This window comes from Protopterus annectens, chromosome 1.part0 (assembly GCF_019279795.1).
Source record: "Protopterus annectens isolate FY-2018-M chromosome 1.part0, PAN1.0, whole genome shotgun sequence".
Taxonomy (NCBI): Eukaryota; Metazoa; Chordata; order Ceratodontiformes; family Protopteridae; genus Protopterus; species Protopterus annectens.
Genome location: NC_056725.1, coordinates 689,491,290 through 689,508,430, shown reverse-complemented (window position 1 = coordinate 689,508,430; position 17,141 = coordinate 689,491,290).

Genomic DNA, 17,141 nt, shown 5'->3' with positions numbered 1-17,141 from the left:
CAGCCACATGTCACCACATCTGCTTTCACCTTCAAATCTATGCCCACTTACTATATAAAACTACTTTTAAACTTAAACCATGCTCTTCTACAGCTGATGACCTTCCGAACAAGTATCTAAAATAGCAGCTGACAGCACTGCCTATCCTGCTTCAAGCCTTATAAATAGGTCAATCCAGGAATCTCTGGAAGAAGCCACACATCCATCTGCACAAAGGAAGAAATTCAACAGACATTAATAACTTCAGACCCATAGCAATCTCATCTCCCTTGGCCAAAATACTTGAAAAATGTATTCAAAAATGATTGCTAGAGTATCTGCGGCAGAAAGAATTCCTATACCCTACACAACATGGCTTACATATCCTTCCCATAGTATTAGCACTGCTCTGTGAACATATACAGATATGCACTGCTCTGTGAACATATACAGATACTGTCAACTAAGCTAGAGATAACAGTAAACTATCTCTTCATTATTTCTAAACATGTCTAAAGCCTTCGACACAGTTGGTCACAGCAAACTTTTACTTCAAATGTCCTTACTAGGTCTCTGTCAGCACACATTTCTGTGGTTCAAAATCTACCTGTCCAAAAGTTGTCAGTAAAATGGCACCGCATGCTCTCTCTCCTTACCTCCTAGTCACTACCGGTATACTATAAGGCTCTATATACTTGGCACCCCCCCCTCTAACATTTTTACAAATATCCTCTATACGTCCACACAACAGGCCACTCATACAATACACAGATGATTCCACTCATTTGCACATTTGACAACATCGTACACCTCCAAAAAATTACTCAGGAAGCTTTAACAGACAGGGAACCATGACTTTGTAACTCACAACACATGCTTAACCCAAAACAGACCAAACTACTACTTTTTCCCCCAAAATCCCTCCCTTATGAAAAAAACTAAATTTAAACTCCTCTCTCTTGATAATACAACCATTGAAGTTACCTCTCATAGCAAATTATTAGGGGTGATAGTGGATAAGCTTATATTCAACCTGCATATACAACACTGCATAAGAAAAATTCATCAAAAACTGGGGACGCTTTACAGAGCCAAAAACGTTTTGAGTCTTCTAAGCAGTGCTCATCTGCAAATAAAAGAAGTTTGACATTTTGACTGAGTATCAGAGTGTTTTTATCCTGATTTTCATTTGAGAAATCCTTCTACCTTCCACACCTAGATCATTTGAAGCAGATCAAAGGAACACATCCGTGCACCAAGCAAAGTGAAAGACTATTAACACAATAGACCTCTAGGAACAGCAAGTGGATATGTTTCTTCTTAAAATTACAGAAGACAGAAAAATAAAGAGGCAAAGCACTTACAACTTCCTAAAGTGAAAATAATTCTTCATTTGTAGCAGAGGTTCAAAATAAAGTGTCTAAAGAATCACCATGCCTCCAATACATTTCACAACGTTTCAGACTATACTGATTAAAGATTAGCCTACCTTGAGTCAGTATTCAAGGGTTGAAAGACTTAGTTGCTCATTACAGTAACTGTAGATAATGTATATTGTGAATATCAAAATGCCCATATTGCTTAAATTCAGTTTTAAGACTGAATTTGTATTCATTTGTTCTGTATATGTGTATATCACATAAAACACCTGGTACAGATATAGTCTATCTGCAATGGGTTTAAACCTTCAGTTATTATTTATTGCATCATTCTTTTAACATAAGAAGGAAGCAGTGTGTGTGTGTGTGTGTGTGTGTGTGTGTGTGTGTGTGTGTGTGTGTGTGTGTGTGTGTGTGTGTGTGTGTTTATCCAATTGTAGTAATGATACAGAAGTAGTGACTTTAAGAGAGAACTATTGGTAGTTATAGGAATGAGGTCCAGAACACCACTAAGGAACCTAGCCAATTAACTAACCAATTTTCAATTGCCCCAAAGCACTGTTTGGTTAAGTTTGCTTAAGGTCAGACAGTAGACAAATGAAGGAGGAAAGATTCAACCTCTATGTTTGGTGTGGGAAGGAGTTGTAGTGTAGTACTACTCTTATTACCAAGCATCATGTAAATCATGTGGCTGCCAGCTTTAGTCCTTTGTTCTAACCACCAGCTGTCAGTAGTTATATCTGTGTACTATGTGACTTCTCAGAGATCACTTTTGTAAAACTGCTGTTGAATGCGCATCATGTCCAATGCCTCCTCATACAATCATCATGACTATCTGTGTATTTAACTGTATACACTGATACAACATGCAACAGACTACTACAGGAAGGCCTAATTTCACTTGTTTCATATCAGCAATGACCATAATTCTCTCTCTTTTCTGCCTGACTCCACTATGATCCACCCCCCCCCAAAAGGCTCTCTTTCTTTGAATCAGACTAAATAACTTTTGTACCATTTTGTATCTGTCAACAGTGTAGTCCACTCTGTGTATCGTAGAGGCTCACCCTTACATTTGTAACCATTTTATCACTCTTGATTTCACTAGTCAACAGCTTACTTGTTTAGTCCTGCCCTTGAGGTACGTAGCCATCTTTACTAAAAGAAAGTTTTATAGGCACCTTTCCTTTAACTGCTGCCCTCTGCTTGCAGCCAGGAGGGCAGTTTTTAATCCACCTCAAGCATTGGAGCATCTCCATACAGACTTGTTGTGAATGATGATGAAAAAAAGACTGTGCTGAATTCAGATGCCATTATCAAAGACACAATCAGCTGCAAGCAGTGGTCAGAGAAGGCTCTAAGGTCAACAGAGACTAGGCAGAATGTGTGGAAGTTGACTGGGAAGAAAGCACAAGAGTTCAAGGAAGTAATCAGATCAGAGCCGTAGCAGCTCAGGAGGAAGAGGAAATAAGTGGAGTTGAAGAATGGCAGCTTCTCAAAACAATATGTGTGAGGACTATAGACCAGGTATGAGGATGAGCCAGGTGTGACAGTAAGGTAGATAAGGAAAGCTGATGGTAGAATGCAGACGTTCAGGGTGTCATCAAAAGAAAGTGCAGAAAAAGTGAGAAACAGAACAGATGGACCAGACTAAGAAGGTATACCAGCCGTCTAACATAGAAGCTAAGAAATCAGATGCAATATCAAAGAACAAGGCATCAGAGGTACTCTACCAGTTTCTGGAAAGTAACTCAGTAGATGGTATAAAGAAACTAACAGGCTGCAAGGCAAAGACAGAAAGATAAAGAAGATAGTTATTATACAGCATTCTTAAGGCATACCAGTAACAACCTGTTCACCAGTCCCCAGAACATCCACACCAGACTGAAGCAGTATTTCTAAATGAAGAAAACCCCACAGAAGCTGTGCTGCCCCAGGCACAGTCTACAATGAAAGAAGAGAAGTCTACCCTAGAAGAAATAAGGACAGCACTAAGGAAAATGAGGTCAGGGACAGCAGCAGGCTCAGATGCGGTCAAAACAGATTTGGTCAAGGTGTTAGGACAGTTGGGCGAGAAATGGCTCCTGAGTGTATGTATAGCAGTAAGGAGGGAATAAGCATACCAGTGCCAGTGTACAAGAACATAACTACAGTTTCATTAAGTGTCATACAATAAAAACAAAGCTATTTACACAGCAAAATCATGTCAATGTTGCATACACAAAAACATTAGCTATAAATATTTTCCTAGGAAGGTAAGCCCTTCTGCTCTCCCCACCCCAAACAGAATCACGACTTAAAATATACTATGTCTGGGTTTGTGAAACTCCTTGGTAAGAGAATCCATTAATCCATCCATAACCCCTTTTTCCCATTTTTGGGCACTGGGTCAGGGTGTCACTTTAACAGTGACAATCATCTATAGCTAAGGCTTACACTACTGGGTAGCCAGCCCTGCCGCTGTTGTTCTTCCACACTGCACACTCACACCTATGGCCAATTTAGAGTGCCCAATCCACCTACTGCATGTCTTTGGAATGTGGGAGGAAAAAAAGGAGCACCCAGAGGAAATGCACATGAACACTGGGAGGACATGCAGTCTCCACACAGAAGGACCAAGCACTGTTAAATGACATAGGAAACTTCCTTACATTAAACATAACTTCACACTTTGCATACCCACACCATAAGGAAACATTTGCCACAATACCAGCTTTTCATGTCTTTGTTTTGATTACACAGTTGTTATTTGCCCTTCACCTGTATTTCTTTGCAATTTTTCTAACCAGACTGATGTCTACCCTCCTGTAGTTCTAGACATCTGTTTCAAGTACACTTTCTAGCAATGCTGTAAAGAAAGTGAACCACCCTGTATTTTTCAGTTGCTAACTCTCTCTTCTAAATGACACTGCAATAAATAACTCAGCTCTACACTACACTGCAAGTGTTGAGGGTCCATAGACAGGGCAAACTTTCTTTGTTAGGTTAATTAAGTATTCCAGCATGTTACACCTTACAAGTTCCTGGTATAACTACCTTCCTATACTTTTTTAAACAAAAATTTATATTTCAAAGTGTGCTCTGCAGCTATACACGATGTAAGCCCCATTTCTTTTATAGGTACATAGGTGATTACTAGGCTAATGACATAAGAGTCTTTACAAGCCTAGCCAATAATACCTAGGATATGACAATATTACATCTTAAATTCCCCAGATGTTGGATGGCGTAATATCACCGTAATGGGTCTTTGGGTGTTGGAGCCTGGAGTCATTTTACAGACTGTCTCTGTCCATAAGGGACATGGCAGTACCCCAGGAGTGAATTTATGGTTTCCCATCCAGTTCTCCAAATTCTTTTTGAAGAGCGTTAGGGACATGCTTTGTTTTATAAAGACCAAAGGTGAGGTAGCCTTTGGGATATGAATCTATCTTTCCAGAATGTTCAGTTAAGAGTCACAAATAAGTTTCAGGTCCATGGAACGAGTTACCCTTGTTACATATTTACAAGAAAAATTATACATTTTCATCAGGGATAGATCAGAGAATTTCTTGTAGATCAGGCATAAATCCTCTCTCAATAAGTGATATGAGATGGAGTAAAGGGATAGGGTGGGATAGGGTCTTTAGTCGCTCTACGCAAGACATGCGTCTTACATTTTGTATTTTTGTTTTAGTGAGAAACCTCTGGAGCCACTTCAGTTGGTGTAAGTGCCTGGTTAGGTACATGCAGAAGAGAGCATTATACTTGATTATGGGACTGGTGAGGGCCAAGTAAAATATTACCATGACCTCCTTTGATCTTGATGCCATGCCTTTACTTATAAGTTGTGCCACACAGAAGGATTTCCTCACAACTGTAGCTACCAGATGGTCAAAGTTGAGGCTACTATCTGTGTTCCTATGTCCCCAACCACTGGGTCTACTTTTAGGGGTGTGTTATTAATATTATACTTTGCAGGGATGTCTGATTTACTGAAGGGTATGATTATGCATTTTTTAGCATTTAGTCCCAGACCATGGTTTTGGCACCAGTCTTTTGTCATTTTTATGCCTGTTTGTAGGATGTCAACATCATTTGGGGATTCAATGACTGCTTCCAGCTTATAGTCATCAGCCAACGTGGTGAGCCAAAGGCCCCCAAAATTGGTTTATGCTTCTCTGAAGTGAAGGCCAAACAGGAGGGTTCCCAGCACTGAGCCCTGTGGGACACCACTAGTAAAGGTTTCTTACTGGAAGGGGATTCACCTATCCAGACATGTGTCTTGTCCATGAGCCATCTGTTAATGTAGGGGTTTATGCCTAACTAAATAAGTTTATCTATGAACTCTGAGTAGGGGATTGTGTCAAAAGCATTGGCCAGGTCTAGATAAGCAGTGTGTACCATTTTATCCTCATCCATGGCCCTGGTGACTTTCTCAAAAAAGTTCACCAGGTTAAGCAGGCAAGATCCCCCCCCCCCCCCCATTGACAAAGCCAAAATGGGTCTGGTCCAGTTTTTGCAGAGTTCCTATGTCATTAATGATCAGATCCATGCTAACTCTCTCCATTGCCTTGAAGATGAGATGGTCAAGCTTATGGGTTTGTAGTTGCCTGGGTCAGTTTATTTCCCCCTTGTGCAGATGACTGTTGCAGTCCTCCATTCCTCTGAGACAAAGCCTGTTCAGAAGCTGTGGTTAAAGAGGGTTTCTAGTGGCCCTGACCAATTTAAAGCTATTTAAGAAGCATCCATGAATGTTGTCACACTTTTGTATCACTTTTTGTCCATGTCTTAGTTAAAAAGGGCTAATTTACCACCATAGCTGGATTTAAGCACCAGCAAACCCTGTGGTCGCTGGGGGCCCCCTGTTCCTGGGGGGGCCCCAACCACAGCAAGCCATCTTATCTTGATATTTTATAACATGTCTGTTGAGCCAATAAAAACTAGTACAGCAATTCTATATAATTAATAAACCAAAAGAGTGATGATAATAATTCCCCTTCAAAATTGAAAGATATACCTGGTTACAGTAACATTGTGTTTTATCAGGTAACAGGCTTTACAATTCCATTAGATGTTTTACCATTGACATAGTGCACCAGACTTAGTGGTCATTCTTCACTAAAACTAACAAAATATCCAATTTTAGGTACCTGCAATACCTGTGACTGCAGGGGGCCCCCTTAAACATACCTGACTGTGAGGGGGGCCCCACAAAAGCTGCTTTTTCTTGTGGAAAAATGAGGGGAAATGTACTAATTTCCTGATTATACAATTTAACCTGAATAGGGCTGTAATATGACCCTGTTAGATTAAAGCTCATAATGCACATAAGCAAGGTAAGCACTAGAGAGATCAGCAGCACAGAGTGACTGATCTAAATATGGGATGGTTTTATCTTTCAGAGAGTTTTATAAATATTATCAGAAAAACAAATACTGTAACTCTCAAACTTTTTTGCTGATGAATTTTGTGCAATGCCAATAATAAAAGCAGAATAAAGGCTGAAAATTAGGACCATGTTTTAAATATTCTAATTTAATTAAAAAGTTAATAGAATAACACTTTTTGAATTAATATGCATTTTTGGATAATAAGCATAACACTCAGGATTTATTGACCATCTGTAATCCTGAGTGATTCACTAACAATCAAACTTTTTGTAAAGGACCGAGCAAAATTATGAGGCAAAATCAGGAAAGGCCAATGAAATCAGGGAGAGTGACAGGTATGCATTACTCCACAATGAGGTAAATAAAATGATTTAACTCTGCTGCTATTTGGTAATGCTAAACAGCAGTCACTGATCTGGTGTTGCAGTACCAGTGCTGCACACTGTATTGCTGTTTGATGGAATAAGTACAAATCTAGTATTGCTATGGCTTGTGTATACATTATTCTTCTGCAGCTAACAAGCAATTACATTTTAAAAGTAAGGCATAAAATATATCACAGAACATTCAGACACTTACATCTTCTAAACATCTAGTGGCCCCACTCCCCAGACTGTACAGATAGATACAGCGAGGCTGCCTTAATCATCCTTGACTCTGTGGGGCCCCACTAAAGCTGTTGCTGGTTGGAGGAAAAAAAATGTATTAAATTCCTGATTACATTCCTTTGCCTGAACAGGGCTAAGATATAACCCTGTTAGGATAAAGCCGCTAATGTCCTCTGCTGTCAACTGCATCCATTCTAAAACCAGCCCAACTGCAATGTGTGTACAGAAAGTTGCTGTAGGTTATGTGTGTGTGGGGGGAGGTGTTGTGTGGTTATTACTTCTTTAATTTTCATCACAGTCATACCTTAGAGGTGTGCACAGAGGGTCATTATCTAACTTGTGTCTGGGCTGGGGACAGTGTGGTCATTGTTTTTTACTTGTCTTAAAGACCTCAGAGGTGTACAAAGAAGGTTAATATAACTTGTGTAGGGGCAGCGTACTGTCTAGCAGCAAAGTAGAATGCATTACTGTAATCATTATTTTTAACCCTTTCCTCGCAGTCATACATTAGGCACATATACAAACGGCTGCCTTAGGGGGTTACAGGGGAGGACTGAGGAGGTATGCTACTTAGATATATGTCAGCAGTCATATGAAATACATAACTGTGGCAATTTGAGACATTGCTTTCATCACAGTCTACCACCAGAGGGATGCATAAGCAGTGATTGTCTTTTTGGTGGGTCAGGGAGGCATATTCCCAGATAGGACCTGAGGCTATATATCATTACAATTGTCCGGTTAGTTTGTTGTGAGGTATATTTTGCCATCCTTGAACATTAAGCCTTGACAAGATATAGGTGTTCCTTGAAAGAAAAACAAAAATAAAAGAATGATTTTTGTTCAGGATTAAAAGGTTGGGAAACTGCTCTAAAATGCAGCCCAGATCATCTATAACCCCTATGGCTTCTGTAGGCACCAGCTTAATTCAGTTATTTCCTAAATTATTACTGTGCTGGCTTTGTCAGGAAAGGTGTGTTGAAAAGATGTAAGGAAAACTAAAGATGAACAGCAATGCTGAATCTCTTTCCTTAATCATAATTTCTGTTCAAGCAATCACTGGATGAAAAGGCTGTATAAAAAGAAAACAGAACTTTAAATGCACATCACAGTATACAAGTTATGGCTTCTTGAAAAAGTTGAAGAGTAATGTAACATGTGAAAAAAGGGGAATAAAAGTAATGCGCATGGTGTGGGGAGCCCAAGATGGGGAAAACCGAGTGGAGCAGTGGAGGACTTGAGTGTGGAAGGGAGGCTGAAACATTAGGCAGTGCCTAAGGCACCATTTCACCTAATTCCAGCCCTGTTCACAGAGTTGTTGTAATGTATCATTGTTCCAACTAAATGCAAGTATCTGTGAATGTCCCTTTGTAAAATGGGCCAACATAGTGTGGTATGCAGGCCTGTTGTAATGTAAGAGCATTGTAGCTGCAGGTCAGTCTGTGTGTACTAATCCTAAAAGTCTGCAGTATGAAATAAAAGGTTACTTAGGAGAGGTGGCATTGGCAGGGTGATACTTAGACTGAAAGTGCTTAAGGGGGCCCCCAACTTGACATTTGCTGGGGCCCCCCCAAAATGCTAACACCGACCCTGTTTACCACACACACACACACACACACACACACACACACGCACGCACGCACGCACGCACACACGCACACACGCACACACTAGTAACAAACCCTGGGTCATTCACTCAATTCCTCACTTCTGTGGCTTTTTTTTTTCACCCTCTCTTCACTTGCCACTGGTGGTACTGCTGCTGAGAAGCCTCCACAGCTCTTAGCTCACATATCATAAGTTGTCCAGCTTCACTGCTCTCTGCACTGTCACCTTCACTTTCCCATTTAGCAGATCATTTCTACATAAAGCACTCTCTTTTTTGATTGTGTATGGAGTAGCACAAATTCTGTGGGGTTTTCGTCATTCAGAAATCCTCCTTCACTCTGTTGTGGATTTTCTGTGGACTGGCGAGCAGGTTGTTACTGGTATCCCTTCCAAATATTGTATAATAACTATTTTATCTCCACACCTCACTGCCATCCTTGTTTGCTGCTGCAGTTGTCTTATGTTTACCAAGCTGTTGAAGTTGTTTTCCCAACAGAAGTTTTAAGGCACACATGCTCATATCCTGCCAAGGATCCTTGCTCGTGTGTTCCCATTTCTCTACTTCTCTTATCTAGGCTTCTTTGTATTTTGTAATGTCATTCTTTAAGACAAGTGTTCAGGTTAAGAAGGATATGATTTGTGTTCATGTTAGGAAGGATAGGATTTCCCTATATACGGCAAAAGGGATTTAAAAGACCATGCAAGGTCTGTTTAGTGACCATCTAGTTTGCACTTTTGTTGTTGCCTCAACAAACTGTTGCAGTTTCCCTGTTAGCTGTCTATAAAAGAACGCAACAAACAAACTTGCCAGCATAAAGATTTTCTCTGCTAGAAGCACATAAAACTTGCCAACTAAATAACTTCAGCATGTACAATTACATTATGCAGATAACTGTAGTAATACAAAATTGTATCTCTGTAAACACTAATTTATTTCAGTACAATCTACATTTGATTAGAAACTGTCTGGTTGGCTACCACTTTTTCTTTACTTATGCTATGAACTTTCGCAAATATCTTCAGGATGTTGAACTTACAGTGCTGTATTTTGGTTTGTTTCTTTCAGCTTTTCCCAGTTAGGGGTCGCCACAGCGGAACTCCGATCCGCTAATGATTGGTAGTGGATTTTTACGTACCGGGTTACCAGCCCTGACGCACAACCTTCAACGAAGGCATGCCCCATTCATGTATGAATCCACACAGAAGACGCTCTAGCTGAGAATCGAATGGTACAACGTCTTGCTATGTGGCGACAAGGCTACTGCAGCACCACCACCGCAGTCACAGTACTGTATTTTTGTAACGTTCTTAATTATTCTATGTAGATACCGCAGCACCACCACCGCAGTCACAGTGCTGTATTTTGGTAATGTTCTTAATTATTCTATGTAGTTATTCTAGACATATTATTCTGCTAATGGATTTTTGGTGACTTATGTCTTGCTGCCATTTTTATAAATATTTTTCCCAATGTCTTTGCTTAATTTTAGAAAGAGTACCAACAAACAAGACAGCAACATATAACATGAAAACAGCAGATTTATATAATCCATCAACTAGGCAGTATTTATAGAAAACCATTGGCATCTTCCATATTGATTATTAATCCAGTGTCAAGAAGCAATTCAGTGGTAATGTTTTGTTCTTTAAAAGTATAACAATAATAAAAGCTTAATGATGTTTAGTTACCATGAATATAAATTCAAAGATTAGTACTAAGCTAACTGCCCTTTACAGGCCAGTTTAAGCCTAGCAAATTACCCCATATCAGAATCAATCCTTGCATCTTGTGTTTACAAGTTAAACACCTTAATCATTATGTCAGCGTCCCAACTCGATAAATTTAATATGAAACTAATTGGTGGCAAGATAACCCTCATTTGCAGGGTCTGACTTAACAGACTAGCCAAGTCATATAGTTGTCTATTCTATATAGGTAAAAATCTAGCTTGTTAAGCTTTTCTGTTTATTTTGTATGCTTTTATACTTTAATCCAATGAAGGTTGCCTAGGTCAGTAACCTATACATGCATCCTTCTGTGCAATGAAGGTGACTATGTTAAGGGTATTTAAATTAAGAACATCAAACTTTTCTGAGAGAGTGGACAATCCCAAAAGACATACCACCAGTCACCTAGCTCAGGGGAAAGAGAACACCTGGAGGACACAACAGGAAAGATCTGTGATAATCTTGCTGGAGTATAGAAAAATTAAAAGTGGTGCTGCCAGCCAAAGAATCAATACCTCCCACATTTAGTAGCATATCTAGGGATTGCCAACAACTTTTCTCACACCTCCAAGGTATGGGTATTCTCAGATCTCTTTCCCATATTAGACAAAACCCGAGTGCATTTCTCAAGTTCATGGATAACAGAAGTTTCTATGCCTTGCTAATAAATCCTTTCATCTGTGCTTGCTGTCTAGACAACAGTACCCACTGAGCTATCTTTGGGTATTCTTTTTCTGATACCTGCAAAATCCAAGAGTTTCTCAATTCTTGTTCCAGATGGCAATACAAGTATCTGAAAGACTCGTCAAGATTATACTTTTCCTTGAAATCCTCCCATGTAATTATCATCTTTTAAAAACAATCGTGACCAGAACTGCAGATCTAAAAACTGTTGCGTTCTACTAAGAGCATGTAGGAATCTCTGGTCAAACAACTTATTGGAAGTACCATTCTTACCCAGAAAAATATCTTTCCAATGAGTTAAGTAGTTGTCTGACACTAGTTGTATTGCCATTTTTCACTTATACTGCATGCAAGTGAATTTGAAAGTCCCGATCCCACTATAAATGGTGATGGAAACATTTTTCAGATACCCTGTGTCTTCCTTCTTGCCAAACAAAATTTAAAATAACTTTTTTTAAAGTTTTGATCCATGTATTATTACAGAGGGGAATATCCTGTGCTGTGTAAAAAAATGAGGGATAAAATGTACGAAGCAATGACTTCTTTGAGGAAATAACATACGTCTTTCCAGTTGACGATCAAGCATTTATTTTTCACCAAGATGTTTTCATATGTTAACCTTGTCTCCATATGGTCACCAACAAAACAGAGACCCAAGTATACCACGGTATTTTCCAGAGACAAGAATGGGTATATCCAGCTCTAACTACTTCCGTTTTTAATGTATTTATCTTATAACCTGCAAATTTACCAGTTTCTCTAGCAGTTGAATCACAAGCCTTAAGTCCTTCTTTGGGCATTTAAGATACAAAAGGACGAAGGTTAGCATACAACGCCAGTTTATCAACATTGATTGTTATAGCAATAACCCACATCTGGGTGTGGGTAATGCTGGATTTACCCACGGTTGGCGTGGTTTGGTCCCGAGGGCGAAGCCCGAGGGACCAAACAAAGCCAATTGTGGGTAAATACAGCATTACCCACACCCAGAAGTGGGTTATTGCTATTATACCATGACATTATTTAAGAAAAGAAACTATTACTTTTCTTAAATAATGGCATAGTATGATGCCTGTTTACTGCCCTTCCGCAGATGTCTGGCATCCGCGGCAGTTTTGATGTACTACGCGCCTGCGCAGTACATCAGAGCTGTGGGCAAAAGCAATGGAGAAAGCAAGATCTCCGTTGCTTTTTTTTTTACTGTTTTCGCTATGTTAAATGGGTTTAACATAGCGAGACAGTTTTAAAATAAGCAACGGAGATGTCCGTTGCTTATTTTAAAACTGTCTCGCTATGTTAAACCCATTTAACATAGCGAACAAAAAAGCAACGGAGATCTTGCTTTCTCCGTTGCTTTTTAAAACCTGTCTCGCTATGTTAAATGGGTTTAGCATAGCGAGACAGCTTTAAAATAAGCAATGGAGATCTCCGTTGCTTATTTTAAAGCTGTCTCGCTATGTTAAACCCATTTAACATAGAGAGACAGTGTTTTAAAAGTAGAGTTATACTAATGGAAAAAAGTCCAGGCGACCGGACCTTTTTCCATTAGTATAACTCAATTTACAATGTGCACGCTGGCCAATCAGCGTGCACGTTTTGGGGGGGGGGTCATGGTATAATACCATATATCTCATTATCTCTCAGATAATGGCTAATAGTTTGACATAAAGAGCAAATAACCGTGATATTGGGTACCTCATCTTGTGTCTTTCTGAATAATACTTTTCCTGATAAAGCTGAGTTAATTTTGACTTCAGCAGACACTACTTTATATACATTGCCTATTAACTGTGGAAAAGCTTTGGGGAACCCAATAAATCAAATAGTAGTTTAAGAAATTCCCAGTGAACCTAGTCAAAGGCCATTTCTGCATCAACAGTGTCTAACAGAAGAGGCATAGAAGTCTTATTAGCATGTTCTAGGTATTAAAGCTACTGTCATCAAATTATCAGCCATAATGCAATTATTTATGAAGCTGATCTGATCTAAGTGTATCAAACATGGCATTAGGTTTGCTAAGCTCTTGTCTAAGACAGGCATAAACAATTGACAAGTCATGATTAAGTACTGAGATGGGACAACGGGGGACATTGCTAAAGAATCCTTCTTTGGTTTTACAATCACTGACATAATAGCCAAATTTCATAAGAGAATGACTTTCTTCACATGAACAATAGTGCTCATTAAGTTAGCAGATCTTTGAAAGAAGTTAATCATTGATTAGTACAGATTTCTAGAACTCTCCCATCTGAACTATGGGTATGTCTATCATCCCCTACACTTCTTCTAGTTTGGATGGGGTGACTGCCGATAAGAGAAATTCACCCTGCTCTTCTGTTAAACCAGAAGTGGAAGTGATAACAAAAAATCTCTTCCTTTGCTTCTAAGCTATAAAGTGCCATTCTTGGAACCATAAATCCTCTCCCATTATGTAGCACGCTCCTCCAGGATTTTCTCAGGGGAATGGATACATCATTTGATCCTACTTTTTTAATTCTTGTAATCATCTTTACAGCATTAAGACTCCTTAGTCTCACTGCATGAGACTTCAGTACCCTTGGGGAAGTGTCACACACATCTAGCTGTAGTAACATCATAACTGATTTATAACCAAGACAGCTGACAAACCTCATTTGTAACAACTTAGGAACTAATCCCAGTGATGGAGACACTCCTCATCTTTCTATTCTGCAGAGATAAAAGTCTAGCTTGTTAAACTTTTCTGTTTATTTTGTATGCTCATATACTTTAGTGTAATGACTTAGTATGTTAGTAAATTGCCTTTTTAAAATATCCGATTTTTCTATCCCGGGGCTTTGTCTCCAACTTTCTAATAAAATAAAAGAACAGGGAAATCCTGAAATGTCAATTTGATAAAAAAATAAGTGCTTTCACCTTTTGACTGTTAAGACTTTATCAAATCATTTGATGAAGTCTTAATACTCGAAAGACGAAAGCACTTATCCTTTAACAAATAAAGCCATTTCAGAATTTCCCTGCACTTTTATTTATTTTATCAGTTGGTTCGTATAATAAATCCTTCAAATTTCTAATGAGTGATACCACATCTGTCCAGATGTAATGTTTAAATTGTTCTCTCCTGCAGAAAAAAAAAGGAAGATTTAACCTCCGATGGCTTTCTAACTTATCAAGAGCAAGATTAAGTCTTAAGCATAATGGGATATGGTCAGATGATACCAAAGGGAGATATTTAAATTTTACTAGCATGTGTTGATGCTCAACTGAAAAAGAAATCTTATCCAATCCATTAAATATAGGAAATCTGTAAGAAAAACATGCAACTATGTTACTGGGGAATATAATATCAAGAGCAAACGCCCAATGTGTATCAAGGAAACATCTTTCATCATATACCAGCACTTGTGTTATCCACTGTGCAGCTTTGAACTACTTCTATAATCACCTGGTTATTTCTTACCCTGGAACTGAGCAGCTTTCTAGTGCAAGATCATCCTTCTTCTGAAAACAGGAAATGGCTCCAGTCTCTTTGGTATTCCTTTCTCGGGATATATAGATAATTGCTAATCTTTCTGCCCCAAATGAGTACCTAACACAAACCATATATTTGGCCAGTGATTGACCCAGTTTTTATATGGTGTCTTCCAGTGTGTAAAATACATGCTGTTCACCAGGCAACCATACAAGTTCTGCAGGGTACAAGAGATGAAATCCATTCTGTCTGCACACATTAATGGCTGGTTGGTAAGCTGGTTGGTAAGCTGCTCTGCAAACTCTGGTTTCTGGGGCATAATCCACAAAAATCCTTTAAGTAGGTAATCTTCTTCCGTGAAGCATATGAAGCAGAAAAAGATCCTCTCCTTCAGTGAATAAGTAGTAAAACCAACCAGTATTGGACTGTCAAGCAGGCACAGTGCACCTGCTGGGAGAGGTATCCAATGCATCCTCTCAATATGCATCTCAGGGAAAGGAATGCCTGACCATTCAGCCAATTTTGGCTTATAAAGGTCTTATAGCTCTCTGATGTGATAGAATCTGTGATTCATAGCTGTTCCTGAAACTTTCTGTGACTACAGTCCTCCAGATCAACAAGTTTGTCTTTGACATACTCAACCTTAAGTGCAAGTTGTTCTGCTTACTGTTTTAGGTCTGCAGTGTCTGTGAATACCCCTGCAAGTGTATCCGAGTGCTCAGACAAGGCTATGTTCTTTATCTTAAGAGTCTGTGTTGCTAATGTGTTCTGCTAGCTTTACATTAATTTCTTCACATTTCAATAAGCAACAAATCTACTTTTTATCCAAAGTCTTAATTTCTCCATTACTCATCACTGGGGATGTAGGAGTATGGTGTTTCCCATGCAATGCATCCATGTGTTGACAGTTAGCAGCACAGGGTTTCTGTTAACAATTTTAACCTTCCTTTGTCTTATAGATTCATACAGTTTGAGCAATCAGCACCATCTAACTTGTTTCTATCCAAATAGGAAATCTCTAATCAGAAGTAAACGAGTAACCCCCCAACTGAGTGGGGTGGAAGGGGAATGTGTTTTCATGAGCTGCTACTCCATTGCTGCCAGAACTGGAAGTCCATCTTTGCTTCATTTTTATTTTTTTTTTTTGTTAACCATTTAAAAGTACTAGCCAGAACTGACCCTTTTCAGGAATGTCACAGAATCACTGTCTAGTTAATTGACTTACCCCTAAATTATTCAGCATCCATATAAAGACGTAAACAGTCAAACTCATGACTACAGGATGAATCCTGATAGAAATTCTTCACTTTACTACTAAAGTACCAGGGTTCCAAGTTAAAATTGTTTTTTTTTTTTTTTTGGCACTCCCCATTCTGACCATTAAGCCCCTCATCATCTTCTTCTTTTGGCTGTTCCTGTTAGGGGTCACGACAGCGGATCATCTGTTTCCATTTCTTCCTGTCCTCTGCATCTTGCTCTGTCACACCAACTGCCTGCATGTCCTCTCTCACCACATCCATAAACCTCATCTTAGACCTTCCTCATTTCCTCTTATATGGAAGCTTGATCCTTAGCATCCTTTTCCCAATATACCCAGCATCCCTCCTCAGCACATGTCCAAACCAACGCAATCTCGCCTCTCTTGCTTTGTCTCCAAACTGTCCAACCTGAGCTGACCCTCTAATATACTGATTCCTAATCCTGTTCATCCTAGTCACACCCAGTGCAAATCTTAACATCTTTAACTCTGCCACATCCAGCTCTGACTCCTGCCTTGTCAATACCAACATCTCCAACCCATATAACATAGCTGGTCTCACTACCCTCTTGTAGACCTTCCCTTTCATTCTTACTGGTATCCATCTGTCACAAATCACTCCTGACACTCTTCTCCACCCATTCCACCCTGTCTGTACTCTCTTCTTCACCTCTCTTCCACACTCACCATTACTCTGAACTGTTGATCCCAAGTACTTAAACTCATCCACCTTTACCAACTCTACTCCCTGCATCCTCACCATTCCTCTACCCTCCCTCTCATTTACACACATATAGTCTGTCTTAGCCCTGCTGACCTTCATTCCTCTCCTCTCTAGAGCATATCTCCACCTCTCCAGGGTCTCCTCAACCTGGTCCTTACTCTCACTACAGATCACAATGTCATCTGCAAACATCATAGTTCATGGGGCTTCCTGTCTGATCTCATCTGTCAACCACTGCAAAGAAGAAAGGGCTCAGAGCTTATCCTTGATGTAATCCCACCTCCACCTTAAATGTATCTGTCACTCCCACCGCAGTCCTCACTACTGGCACACTACCCTCATACATATCC